This window comes from Microtus oregoni, unplaced genomic scaffold, assembly GCF_018167655.1.
Source record: "Microtus oregoni isolate MIOR12 unplaced genomic scaffold, Mior012 000048F_ref0000485, whole genome shotgun sequence".
NCBI lineage: Eukaryota > Metazoa > Chordata > Mammalia > Rodentia > Cricetidae > Microtus > Microtus oregoni.
This window is the reverse complement of record NW_024543222.1, coordinates 4,806,352-4,819,773: the sequence shown is the minus strand read 5'-3', so window position 1 is coordinate 4,819,773 and position 13,422 is coordinate 4,806,352.

Below are 13,422 nucleotides of genomic sequence, written 5' to 3'. Positions count from 1 at the left end.
TTTATTGAATATTTACTATAAGTCAAGAATTGTAGCCTTCCATATCGCTCTCCTCAGACCTCATGCCATCTACCTCTGGCTTTAGGACTCAGTGATCACACACTACCTGGAAATGAGCCTCTGTGATGCAGCTGTAGGAATCAAGTGTGTGTGTGTGTGTGTGTGTGTGTGTGTGTGTGTGTGTGATTGTGCCTGTGTGTGCGTGCATGTGTGCAAGTGTGTGTGTGCATGTGTGCTTGTGAGTGTGTGCACATATGTGTGTGGGTGTGGGTGCATGCATGCGAGTGTGTGTGTGTGCGTGCATGTGTGTGAGCATTTGTGTGTGTGTGTGTGTATGGTCTGCCTGTATCAGTGAGTACACAGACAGTCGTAACAAACATCCCCCCGCATCTTGGTGGTTAAAGACAATACGGAGTAATCTCTTTTTACCCCCAAGTAAGATGGGAGTCAAGTGGCCCTCCTCTAAGCAGTGACAGGTATTTATGCCCTGTCGGGGGAATTTTCTCCCTTGTCGAGGGATTGTCTATATTGTAATGTCTACCTGCTTTTAAGCTTCCAATGACAAATCAAAAGTAAATTTCACCAAGCTTACCCTGAGAAATCAATGCCTCTATCAGGGTTATGTACAAAGTGGAGTACAAGGGTGAAGGTTTGGGCAACCCTAAACAGCTGCATTAGAAAGCGTGTACGCAGTATGCCCGATAACTGTGCGCATAGAGCCCTCTTCTACTCTTCCCGAGTCTGTGTTCTCCAACCCCTTGCTGAGGGGTTGTGTCCTAACGGCTGGGAAGGGTGAGTGGAGACTCGCTGAGGGTCCATGACTCTTCCTGCCCCATCCGTCCATGGGGGAATCTAAATATTCAACAAACCCAGGTGTGGTGATCTTTTACAATGAGGCCTGGCTGAACTCACGTCAACGGTAGTTTGGCTTGGAGAGTCCCCTTCAGTTACTAGAGCCTTGACTCTGGGCCACTCCAGTCGACACACAGCAGAAGGGAGAACTTTGAACCTAGAAATGGCACAAGCTTCTTCCATCCATGACCCACTGGTCAGAACACCAGCAGACAGCCACCTGCAGACTCGGAGCTGTTCCCCCACCACCACCACCACCCCGCCTCATGTCCCCAGGTAGAGGAAGGGCATAACAGCTGTGTAGCCATTTTGGAAGCCAGTGTGGAGAATCTCCAAAAGCTGAAAACAGAACTAGTTTGAGACCCAGCCACATCACTCCTGGGTACTTCCTCAAAGGGCTGGAAGCCTTGGGCAGAGGTACTTGCCTGTCCAGGTTGATGCTGCACCGTTGACTCCAGCCGAGATGCTGAAGCAGCTTAGATGTCCACCAGCTGACGAGTGGATAAAGACAGTGGGGTGCGGAGACCCAGCACAGTTTTCTTCAGCCACACAAAGAATGAAGCTGCATTCGCAGGACAATGGGTGGAGCTGGAGCTCATTGTGTCAAGGTAGAAAAGCTAAGTTCAGCCCTTTGAGACAGCGGCAAAGGCAGTTAGACAGATGTCTGTACGTTCAAGACCAGCTTGGTTTATATATCAAATTCAGGTCAGCCAAGGCTACATAGTGAGGTTCTGTCTAACAAATAAATGAGAATAAAATAATTTACCATAATAGAGAGAGAAAAGGAAAGGGAGGAAGAAAGGACAGATGGAAGGAAGGGAGGAAGGGAGGAGGGGAGGGAGGGAGGGAGGGAAGGAAGAAGGAAGGAAGGGAAGGAAGGAGAAGAAGGAAGGAGGAGGAAGGAAGGAGGAGGAGGAAGAAGGAAGGAAGGAAGGAAGGAAGGAAGGAAGGGGAAGAAGGAAGGAAGGAGGAGGAGAAAGAAGGAAGGAAGGAAGGGGAAGAAGGAAGGAAGGGGAAGAAGGAAGGAAGGAGGAGGAGGAAGAAGGAAGGAAGGAAGGGGAAGAAGGAAGGAAGGAGGAGGAAGAAGGAAGGAAGGAAGGAAGGAAGGAAGGAAGGAAGGAAGAAGGAAGGGGCTAGAGAGCTTTGTGTTCTGCTATTGCAGAGGACTCTAGTTTGGTTCCCAGCTCCACACCAGGAGGCTCGTGACCACCTGCTTCCTCCAACACCCTCTTCTCATCTCCAAATATTTACACAACCCTCCCCGCCCCCACCCCAGATTTTAAAACAAAATCTTTCAAAATGAATGAAAGAAAACTATGTCCTGTCTCTTCCCAGTGGCCAACCACACCGTGGACTCACTCCCGAGGCTGAGGACCCCCACTCCAGGCCTTCCTACTGTTCCCTGACTTCCTCCATGACATCTCAGGCATCCCCAGCTGATACACCCTCCGCATTCAGGGTCTTCACACTGCAGCAACTGCACAGAGGCACCAACAGACAAGCAAAGCTAGGAAGAGGAGGGGCTGTGAAGCCAGGCACACAGCAAGTCCTGCCTGTCTAGGGGAGACCTTGCTCCCCTGGAACCTCACACAGTGCTCAGTCCGTGGGAGGTTTACAGAGTAGAAGAGAAGGGCATGGATAAATATGCTCATGAAAATGAAGTAGGAGATCGGAGATTGAATAAAACATCAGCCGAGCATGGCGGTACACGCCCTTAAGCGAAGCACTAGGGATGCAGAGACAGGTGGATCTCTGTGAGTTCACGGCCAGCTTTGTCTACAGAGTGAGTTCTAGGACAGCCAGGGCTACACAGAGAACCCCTGTCTTGAAAAAATAAAACGACAGCAAAATCAGACAGTGGAGATGTTGTCTAAGTCCCCGAGTGGAGTGGAGGTGCCACCCAGGCAGTGACAGTGGGGGCAGAGTGAAGCTGGAAATCCAGGGATGCCCTCCTGGGGCCTCTGGAGTTCCCCCTCTTAGGGCCTCTGGAGTTCCCCCTCCTGGGGCATCGATTACCCCTCCCGTCTGTGATTTGGATCTTTATGTGCTGAGTTCATGGGGTTAATTACTGTTGTGGCTGGGGTGGGGTGAGCCAGAGTCCCGCCCTGGCCCTGGCTCCTGAGAGTCAGATGGACATAGAGCCCTGGAGGGCTGGGGTTGGTACCTGTTGCTAGCATTTAACTATTCCTACTGCCTAAGCCTACTTGGCTGAGTCCTTGTCCCTCCCTTGTCACCACCCATTTATACCTCCCCCAATTCATCAAAGACCCAACGAGGCCCAGCTCCCCAGGCAACTGGCGTTATTCACCAGGGTGGGGCTGTACAAGCTGGGAAAGAAGTGGTGGGGCTCATGGCTCAGATCCTAGCCAGTTGAGAATGGGACGAACACTCCAAGGTCCCCCAGCTTCCTCAGCTCCAAAGGGACAGGACTCTGCACCAGCCTCACCTCCAAGGACCCTGCTCCTGGCTTGAGCAGACCCTCTGCTTCCAGCCAGCAGTCCTGGCTGCCAGCTGCTCTGTGGGGACAAGGACCGGTGAGTGAGGGCTCAGGGAAGAGGAGAGGAGGGAGGACGAGAAGAAAGCAGGCCTGGAGCCAGCAGGGATTCTGCTGATGCTCCAAGGTCTCCCAGCCTCTCCGCACCTTACAGAAAAACAATCTATAGCCCAGGATGCCCCTCAAAGGTAGACAAGTTAGACCCTTCAGAACCCAGAGCTGAGCCAGGAGGTGGTGGTGCACACCTTTAATCCCAGCACTGGTGGGGGCGGGGAGAGGCAGGTGGATCTCTGTGCCTTCAAGGCCAGCCTAGGCTACAAGAGCTAGTTCCAGGACAAGCTCCAAAGCTACAGAGAAACCCTGTGTCGAAAAACAAAAACAAAAAAGCAGAACCCAGAGCTGGACCTCCTGGCATCATAGGCTCCCTGTTGGTGAGATCTTCCAGGGACCACCGGTTCCCTCCGCTCACATCAGGGCAGCGCCACCGTCTCCTGTGAGACACAGATGAGTGGACCAGTGTGTGTTGGGCCTGATGGCAGGCTGGGAGGGGGTCAAGGGCTGTGAGCTGTGCAGGCGCAGCCTCTAGAGCAAGGTTAGCACTTGCTATGTGTCCCAAGATAAGCAATTATTATTTATTTATTTATTCGTTTGTTTATTATGTATACAATATTCTGTCTGTGTGTATGCCTGCAGTCCAGAAGAGGGCACCAGACCCCATTACAGATGGTTGTGACCCACCATGTGGTTGCTCGGAATTGAACTCAGGACCTTTGGAAGAGCAGGCGGCGCTCTTAACCACTGAGCCATCTCTCCAGCCCCCAAGGTAAGCAATTTACCCTCCCTGGGTCTCAGGTTCCTAAGGAAGTTAGGTGGAAGGGGTGAAGTTGGGTTCCTGGAGAGGAGTAAGATGACCATGCCACCAGTGTGCACCCTGGGCATGCGCTTGAGGTAGAGCTCATCCAGATACGTTTGTCATGCTGCTGTGATTATAATGGCGTTGTGCTATTGAATTGTTGAAATAACTTAGACCCATACCGATCCTAGTTGGCTGTTTCAGAAGGAGACACTAGGTACTCCTCCAGGCCGCTCTCCTTGCCCGTGCCTCCCTGTGTGTGCACGCATGCATGCACACAGGTGCACATGTATGCATAGAGAAAGCTGGGGCCTCAGGAAATGATGCCCCCTCCCGATTCTGTTCTGGAATACTGAATATTCCACACAGAACATATTGGTTGGGGGGGGGGGACTGGGGACCATTCGACATGCCAGCTCCTACTGTTGTTGGCTCAGGGGTGCCCAGGTCTGGCTGTTTCCCGGACTCCCAAGAGGGGTTAGGACTGAGCTAAGCACTCTTTGTTAACCTCACAACTGGCTGTAATTGGGGGGTACAGGTATCCCTATTCACAGGTGGGAACATGAGACCTTGGAAAAGAGGACCCACCATCCTAACGAGGGACAGGCTATGCCTCCTGGCTAGATACCCTAACACAGGGGAATCCTCTCCAGGACTCCAGTAACTTGTGTACCCCCCCAAATTGATTGGTCCCATGCAACTCCTGTCTTCTGGATCACTGGTCTTTCTCTGCCTACAGTCCATACCCTCCCAATGACAGGGGACCTCCCCACACACAAGCCAGTCATCACCCAGAGTGAGGTTAGGGCAGGAGTTTTGTGGGACCCTGACTCAGGATGAGGGGTGGGGCCAGGAGTACCTGGGAATTTGGGTCTTCCAGTTGGAAGGAACTGGGCCCCTAAAAATAGATAATAGACAGGAGGAAGAATCTAAAAATAGACTCCAAGCAAAGTAATGCGATTCGGCCCTTTGTGAGAATGCACATGCGCAAGCGCACCTTCTGGAAGTTGGAGACACTAAAGCACAGACGAATGAGAAAGATCATAGACACACACATGCTCATCTCACAAACACAGCCTTCCAGGACAGCTCCAAACCTGTGCCTTATCTACCTAGAAACCTGGCAGTGCCCCCACTGCTTCCGACTCACACTCTCTCCAGAGCTGGCTGCTCCCTCCAGGGTCTGCTGGGTGGCGGCTGCTGAGAAGCGAGGATGAGAGAGAGCGTACTCCCCACCATATGTCTCCAGGCCTGGGCTTGCGGTTCAAATCTCGCCATCCTGGCACCTCTGCTCACAGAGGTGGAGCATGTGAGGAGGCCAGACAACTGTGGAGTTGCTGCTCTTTACCTGGACTCCAGGGACCCCGTTCAGGTCACTAGGCTTGTGTGGCAGCTGAGCAGGCAGGCTCTCTTTATGTAACCCAGGCTGGCCTCAAACTCTCAATCATCCAACTGTTTTTATAAGTGCAAGGATGGCAGGGTTGCATCAGTGGCTTCTTCTCCTACTGTCCACTCCCTCTCAAGGACTGGGGACCTCCCACCCGGCAAGCCGGTCACCCAGAGAAAAGTTAGAGCCTAAGTTTTGTGGGGCCTCAATGCCTCAGTTGGATTTCTAGCAACTCCTTTTCCCAGTGGTGTGGGTTTAATGCCTTTTACATTTATCTCTGCTCTTAGATTTCCTCATATGAAAAAAAAAAATAAGAAAATGACAAGAGCCCTTTCATTCATTCTATAGCAATAGACCAAGTGAGCATCACTACTAATGCGGCTGGGTCACAATAGGTGGGACTCTCACTAGTGACAAGAGGCCAGACTGGGTTCCACGCAGTGTCAAGGAGCCTCACGATGACCTCACACTGGGAAGACAACTTGAGATCCATTTTGAGGAATCGGTGACTGGACCAGGTCAAGGCTATTCAGTGTCAGATCTGTGCCATAACCAATCAGCTCCCAGACTGTTTCTGATGGATCTCAGGCATAGCTTCAGTGCCCTGCACACTGGACATCCTGGGGGCACAGTGGATCCTCTCAGACAGACCCCACAAGCTTCCAAGGTGTGAGGTCAGGGTAAGGGAAGGAAACGGTGCCTGAAGGAGGGGCTGGGTGTTTCCTGATCAACCAGAGACATTGGGGCAGGGCAAAGAGAACAGGGAGCCGGAGCGAATGGGAGCTAGAGAGCATGATAAACAAGAGCGCCCAGGGCGGTGCCCGGCTGCAATCCCAGAAACCCGAGAGGAAGCTGAGGCAGGAAGATGTGCTCAATGCTAGTCTGGGTTATACAATGAATTTGAGGTCATAGGCTAGCCTGAGCCAGGCATTAAGACAGAGACAGAGAAACATTTGGGGATGAGGAGGAAAAGAGAAAGACCAGCGGCCTGGTATCCCGAAGTAAATGGGACAAAGGAGAGAGGTAGTCTCCCTGTCAGGACAAGATTCTTCCCCCAGCCTCATCTCAGCAGACTTGAGATGCTCTTGTGTCCCCAAAGGCCTACTCCCAGCATCCTGCCTGTGGTCCCACAACCCGCCTTGCCTTCTCTCCCTCCCGCCTGCCAGAGAACTGAGCACCGGGCTCAGACTACACACCTGAGTTGCTAAAGTGACTGGAGTCCCTTGCCCCATCTGTGTCCGAGCCTGGCACCTGCCCAGGACCTCAAGGATGCTCAGATCAAGGATCCTCAAATCAAAGGAATCCCTCACCATGGTGCACGCCCTGGGCTCCGGCTGCACGGTTCAGCATTTAGGAAATCCCACTTTGAACCTCTGCCCTCCCATCTGTAAAGTGAGGACGATGGCAATGTAGTTCCTCGCTCCATAAACAAGGGCCAGGGTTTTTTGTGTTTTATGTGTACAAATGTTTATTTTCCCCATCTGGGTGCATGAGCCACATGTGTGCAGTGCCCAGTGAGACCAAAAGGGGACACGGAATCCTCTGGAACTCAAATTATAAAGGGTTGTGAGTGGTCACGTGGGTGCTAGGAACCCAACCTGAGTCCTCTAGAAGAGCCTCCTCTGGAAGTGCTCTTAACCCCTGAGCTATCTCTCCAGCCCGAGGGCTGAGGCTTTATTGTTAGGATTAAATAGGCATACAGTACTTAGCATATGTTCGGAATACTTTATAAATTTCAACAATTGGTAAAAAAAAAAAAACAGGTGAGGTGGCACAAACCTATAATACCAGTACTTGGGGGACAGAGGCAGGCAGATCTCTGTGAGTTCAAGGCCAGCCTGGTCTATATAGCAAATACCAGGACAGCCAGCAGTACATTGAGACCCTCTCACAGAAAAAGAATATATATACTTTTTCATATTATATATATATCATATCATATTTCATATATATCGAACATATATGTAATAGTTCATATATTCCAGAAAAATATATTTATATATCATAGCTTCCATGAAATTCCATGTCTTCAACTAAGAACTGAAGCTAATGCCTATTCTCATCTACCCACCTCCCAGGGGATTCTTCTGATAAAATTTCAAGTTCAGGTCCTGGCATAATGAGGGGGAATTCCTCCTCCAGAAAAGCTACTTAGCTCCTTGGACGCTCCAAGAAGACCTCTAGCCTTCTCCCACTGGATGGGGCAGGTCCAGCCGTCTGTTCCCTAGGCTGGGTCATCAGCACCCCTTACTGGTGTTCTAGAGACACCTCCAGTGTTCCTTCTGTTGGGAGTCGGGGTGGTGTTGAGAATAGGAGGGAGCCCTGTTCTCAGAAGCAAGCCTGGAGGGAAGGCTGCTCCCTGGGATTGTCTAGGGCCCATCTACTGGGTAGCTGGACGAATCACAGATATGAGTAGCATCCCCTGGGCCATTCTCAGGCCAGCAATAACTGTGTTCATTAGTAACTGGAGTGTACTAAATATCAGGTGTGTAGAGAACGCTTTAACACTCACCCTAATAACCTGTGGTGACCACTATGATTATAATGGCTATTTTATACATAAGGAAACAGAGAGCGTCCACTCACACAAAGTCACAGGTTCTGCTGTGCAGGTCTGGTTATCCCCTGAGCCCAGCCATCTCCTCACTTGGATTATTTAAAAGAAATTGATACAAGCTTGCACAGGGGAATCACAGTATTGTGTTCAGTCATAACATGGAGACAGGTGGCTGAGAGTCTGGCATCAGGCATCGGAGTTGAGCTGTTGCCCTGTGGCTGTTGATGGCATTTGACCAGCCCCTTCCCTCTGGGTCCCTGTGTAATGAGAGCGCTAATCACAGACTAGGGAGCACTTCTGACACGGCTTTGCCCCGCCTCCACCTCCATTACATTGCTACTTTCATTGTAACACACTAACCCTACAGCCATCTAACCCAAAGCTTTCCTAAAAATTATTTTTATTTTATGTGTGTGAGTGTTTTACTTCCATGTATATCTGTGCACCACAGTGCCTGCAGAGGCCAGAAGGGGATGTTGGATCCCCTGGAACTGGAATTAGAGATGGCTGTGAGCTTCTGTGTGGATGCTGGGTACCAAACCCAGATCCTCTGCAAGAGCAGCCAGTGATCTTAACCACTGAGCCATCCCTCCACCCCATCTCAAAGCTTTTTAATCCATGGTCTCTGTCTCTGAGTCTCTTCAGATTCTGGATATAAACTGTCTAGAACTATGAGCAAAATTAAATATGAGTATGGGAGTGTGTGTGTGTGTGTGTGTGTGTGTGAGAGAGAGAGAGAGAGAGAGAGAGAGAGAGAGAACGTGAACATGTGTGTGTGTACGTGTGTTTTGTGTAGGCTTTCCAGGAAACATCTCCAGATTCTAAGCCTCAAACTAAGAATCATTAGTTTTTCTAGTTTTTCTTTTCTTTCTTTTTTTGGGGGGGGAGGGGTGTGTTTCAAGACAGGGTTTCACTGTGTAGCTTTGGAGCCTGTCCTGGAACTCACTCTGTAGACCAGGCTGGCCTTGTACTCACAGAGATCTGCCTGCCTCTTCCTCTCGAGTGCTGGGATTAACGGCGTGCACCACCACTACCTGCCTCTTTTTTTCTTTTCTTTTCTTTTTTTTTTTAAAGATTTTATTTATTTATTATGTATACAATGTTCCTCATGCATATATGCCTGCAGGCCAGGAGAGGGCACCAGATCTCATTACAGATGGTTGTGAGCCACCGTGTGGCTACTGGGAATTGAGCTCAGTACCTCTGGAAGAGCAGCCAGCGCTCTTCACTGCTGAGCCATCTCTCCAGCCCCCAGACCCCAGTTTTTCTGAATTTGTAGGTCTTCCTTGTTTTCCAATGAAAGGCTACATGCACAACAGAACAAGGAGTTTCCCAGGCCCCGTGTAAAACACAGAGAAGCCTGAGAATGTGGTGTGTTTCCGGGTCGAGAAAGCCAATGTTGTATTGAGCAGCTTTCACCTATCACAAGCATATTCTGTTTGGATTACATGTATGTATGCATGCATGTATGTATGTATGTATTATGTAGTGTGTGTGTGTGTGTACTATAGCAGTTCAGAGGACAACTTACAGGAGTGAGTTCTCTCCTTCCACTACATGGGTCCTGGGGACAAAACTTAGGTCACCAGCCTTGCCAGCAAAGCCCCTTTACCCACTAAGACATCTCACTGGCCCCCAGATATCATAGCACATACTCTCTATGGCTCAATGTAGGTCTATGGGGCACGGATCAATTTAATCTTTAGAGGAAAAAAAAGACAAAACAATTGTATTCTTCCCTTTATCTTACTTGAAGTTCCTCTTGCTTCTTGAATCTTTGCCAGCTACTGCCGCCCAGGATCCCGTCCCTGAGCCACACTGGCCCCTCGAGATCCACGCCCCCACTTTCCCCACTCTGCCTGGACATTGACACGCCCACCATGCTGTCTTGTCTTTCACAGTCTTTCTCACCTGCTATGTCTTTCCCAGGACGGTCTTGGCAAGGACCAGTGTGCCTTCCCAGAGGTGGCTGCAATAATTAAGATGGCCAGCAGTGGTCACAATTGTACATGCCGTGTAACCCTCACTGGTAGAAGGATGTCTTCTTGATCCTCTTGGTGGCTTGAGTGTAAGGACTGTGTAACCAAGAAGACCTGTGTTCTTTACCTCTGAGGGCCACAGTGTTCTCATCTGTAAAGTGGAGACAGGTAGCCTAGGACCTCTGGACGGTTGATATATAGCGTCTATAGCCTATGTTCCTTTCTAATCGGTCCTACATCAGGCACATCATTAGGGATGGAACAAGGAAACCTCAGACTTGGCTAAGAAATGACAGCATGCTGGCCACCCACTTGGTAAAATGTACCTGAGAGAAGAGAGTACTAAATCTGGCACCCCGAAAGACTTAGCAGAGATAGGTAAGGAAATTGAGACATCCCCCCCCCAGGTGACCTCAGGAGACTGACTTCTTGCCCACTTCTGAGAGCGCCCTGGTGGGTCTGGTGGGCAGGGAGGGTGCCATCCTGCCTTCAGCTGCTACCGATTTTGGGATCAGAGCATAAGAGGACAATGGCCCAGGGATGCTGGGAATGATCCCTGCAGACATGTGCAGAGGTGGGGGTGCTCAAGGACCCCTCCAATGAATAGACCCCACCTCGCACCCCAACCTTTCATCACCCCACTCTCACCCACCCACTCCCCAGTGCCTACAGAACAGAACACAAGCACCACAACAGTGTAGAACGTGCTGTACAAAAATATAATGAGCCTGAAGGGTTTGGGGTACAATGGTGGGGATCACAGTATCTGGCAACCCCAGTGCAGGGAGAACCAGGAGGGGCTGAGGCAGTAAACACTCAGAAGAGGTGAGAAACAGCAGTGTCTGGGGCTCTGAGAAAAATGAGTCGGCACTTGGAGGTGGCCCCAGGCTTGGGCCCAGAAAGCAAGAAGGCTGGGGGTGGACTCAGGGTAATGGTGGCAAAGAAGCCACCTCCTCCATACTCAGAACTGCGTGTGCATAGGTAGTGCACCTCCTGATAGAACGCAGAGGTCTTTGGGTTTCTTTCCTCTGTCCAGGGAGCTCAGGGAGGAGTTAGAGACTGTGCCTGCTCCCTGCTCTCTGAGCTAGAGTCTGGGACAGGGGTTCACTGCTGACAAGGAGGAGGGGCATGGCCATGGGGGGCTGGATGTGAACCTGCATGCACATGGCTCCTGAGGACTGAACCATATCTAGAACCTTGGTGGGATGGAGGCACTATAAGGACACAGTCTGAGGACCTCTGGGCTAGCCTTTGCTCTGGTTTTCACCTCCATACCATCACAGGGCTGAACACATAGTAAGTTCTCATTTCTCCGTGATCCATGCAGACTCATGAGCAGCCCAGGCCCCTCTAGACTCTGAGGGAAAACTTCCTCTGATCAACCACAACACACAAGCACACACATCCTATATCCATACCACACATACACACTATACACACAACACATAACATATGCACACCACACACATACACGCACACACACCCTATATGTACATTGTATATACACACACACACACAATACATACACCCTATATATACACATCGCCCCACACACATGAGAGAGAGAGAGAGAGAGAGAGAGAGAGAGAGAGAGCGCTTTTGGGAGCCTGGGCACAATCAGGACCTCAGGTTCTTTGCTTATCCAGGATCTTCCTCTCTCACAGAGCCTTCCCACACTGGGCCTGACACAGATTGCATCCAGCCCCCTGCCTGTCTAGGCCTGGGAGACTCTAAGGCAGTTAGCAGATGTGATTCTACAGCCTTGACTTCCAGGCCTGGGGGCCACAATACTGATGCACCTTGCTTCTAGGCCCCCTGGTCCTCTGGAGACCCTGGAAACATCCAGCTTCACAGCGGAGTGGGGCAAAGCTAAGGGTGAAAGAGAGGGGATCTGGCCTTCTGGGAGACGGGGTGTGCTGGGGAAAGACCAGGCATTTGGCTGAAGGATCTGGTTGGAAAACCTCCCTTTTGGGGTGTATGAAGAGGGGGTACCCAAACTCTTCCATTACAGTGAGTAAGAAGCAAAAGTTTCCAGCCTGAAAAAGAACAGGACCCCACTTCCACTGCCAAGAAGGACTGGAAAAGGTCGGTGGGGGAGGTGATGTACCTGCGACAGGTCACGCTACACCCCACCCCCTCTCCACCTCAAATTCAGCTCTGATGTCATCTAATTCCCGGGGCCAATCAGTCCCTAACCATCAATCCTCTTGTAATTCAGGACTTTTCAATGAGGGTGGCTCAGGGGATCCAACACCCCTCAGAAGTGGCGCTCTGGAATGCTGTGGTCCCTCTGGGTACCTCCAGGCGACACCTCTGCTTCAGAATGTGGACAGTGTTCCTAGGGAGGTGACCCATGTGACCCTTGCTCCTGGAGAAGGGGCGGCAGGGATGGCAATTGTGAGGACCTCTGGGCCCCACCATGGGTTGTGGCAACTTGCAATTCATTTTGGTCTGAGGCGAGGAGGAGCACCTTTCATCTGTGGAGAAAGAGACAGAAAGAACCGGGTTCAGAACACAGCCTTCAAAGGTCTCATTTCCTTCCGAGACCAGCTACTCTGAGACTTAGCCATCCACTCTCCGTAGGGCTGATGGCCTTTCACGGGGACACTGAGTACCCCGCTGCCTGAATCGTGAGCCAGACTGCCTTCCCACAGCCAGCCTTTCCCCAGCACTGGGGGCAAAAGCCCTCAGATATCAAATGGAGGCAGCGAGCTTGTGGGATGCTACAGTGAACAGGAGGGACTGGCAAGGGTTGGGGCTGCTATAATCACGTTTCTAAGGTGCCTCCAAGGCTGCTGCTGGACCTGTTGGGAGCAGGGCTTGGAGACAGTAGGTAAAACACATCTGCTTTGAGGGCTTAGGCAGTTGAGGTGAGACGCTGATGCCACGCCCTCAGTCCCAGAGCAGTTAGCTGTTCCCCGGGCTCCAGAGCCAAACCCCCGCCCAAGCTTGGTCATCTCCGCAGGAAACCACCCTGAGGCACGGGGTGAGCTACACTCTAATCCCCGATCGTCCACTGGCTCATTGTGGCACACGCTCAGGGAATGGAGCTCAGGATTCGACAAAAGCGTTGACTTAAGGACCTGGGAAGTGGCAGGGTTCCAAAACACCTCAGCTTTAGGGCCGGGAATATAGTTCAGTCAGTAGAGAGCGCCTGCCTGGCATGCACGAAGTCCTGGGTTCAGACCCCAGCACTTGGAAGGTGGATCAGAAATTCAAGGATCAGAAATTCAGGGTCATTCTCAGCTACACAACAAGTTCAAGGCCAGCTTGGGCCACAGGAGACCCTGTCTAAAAGGC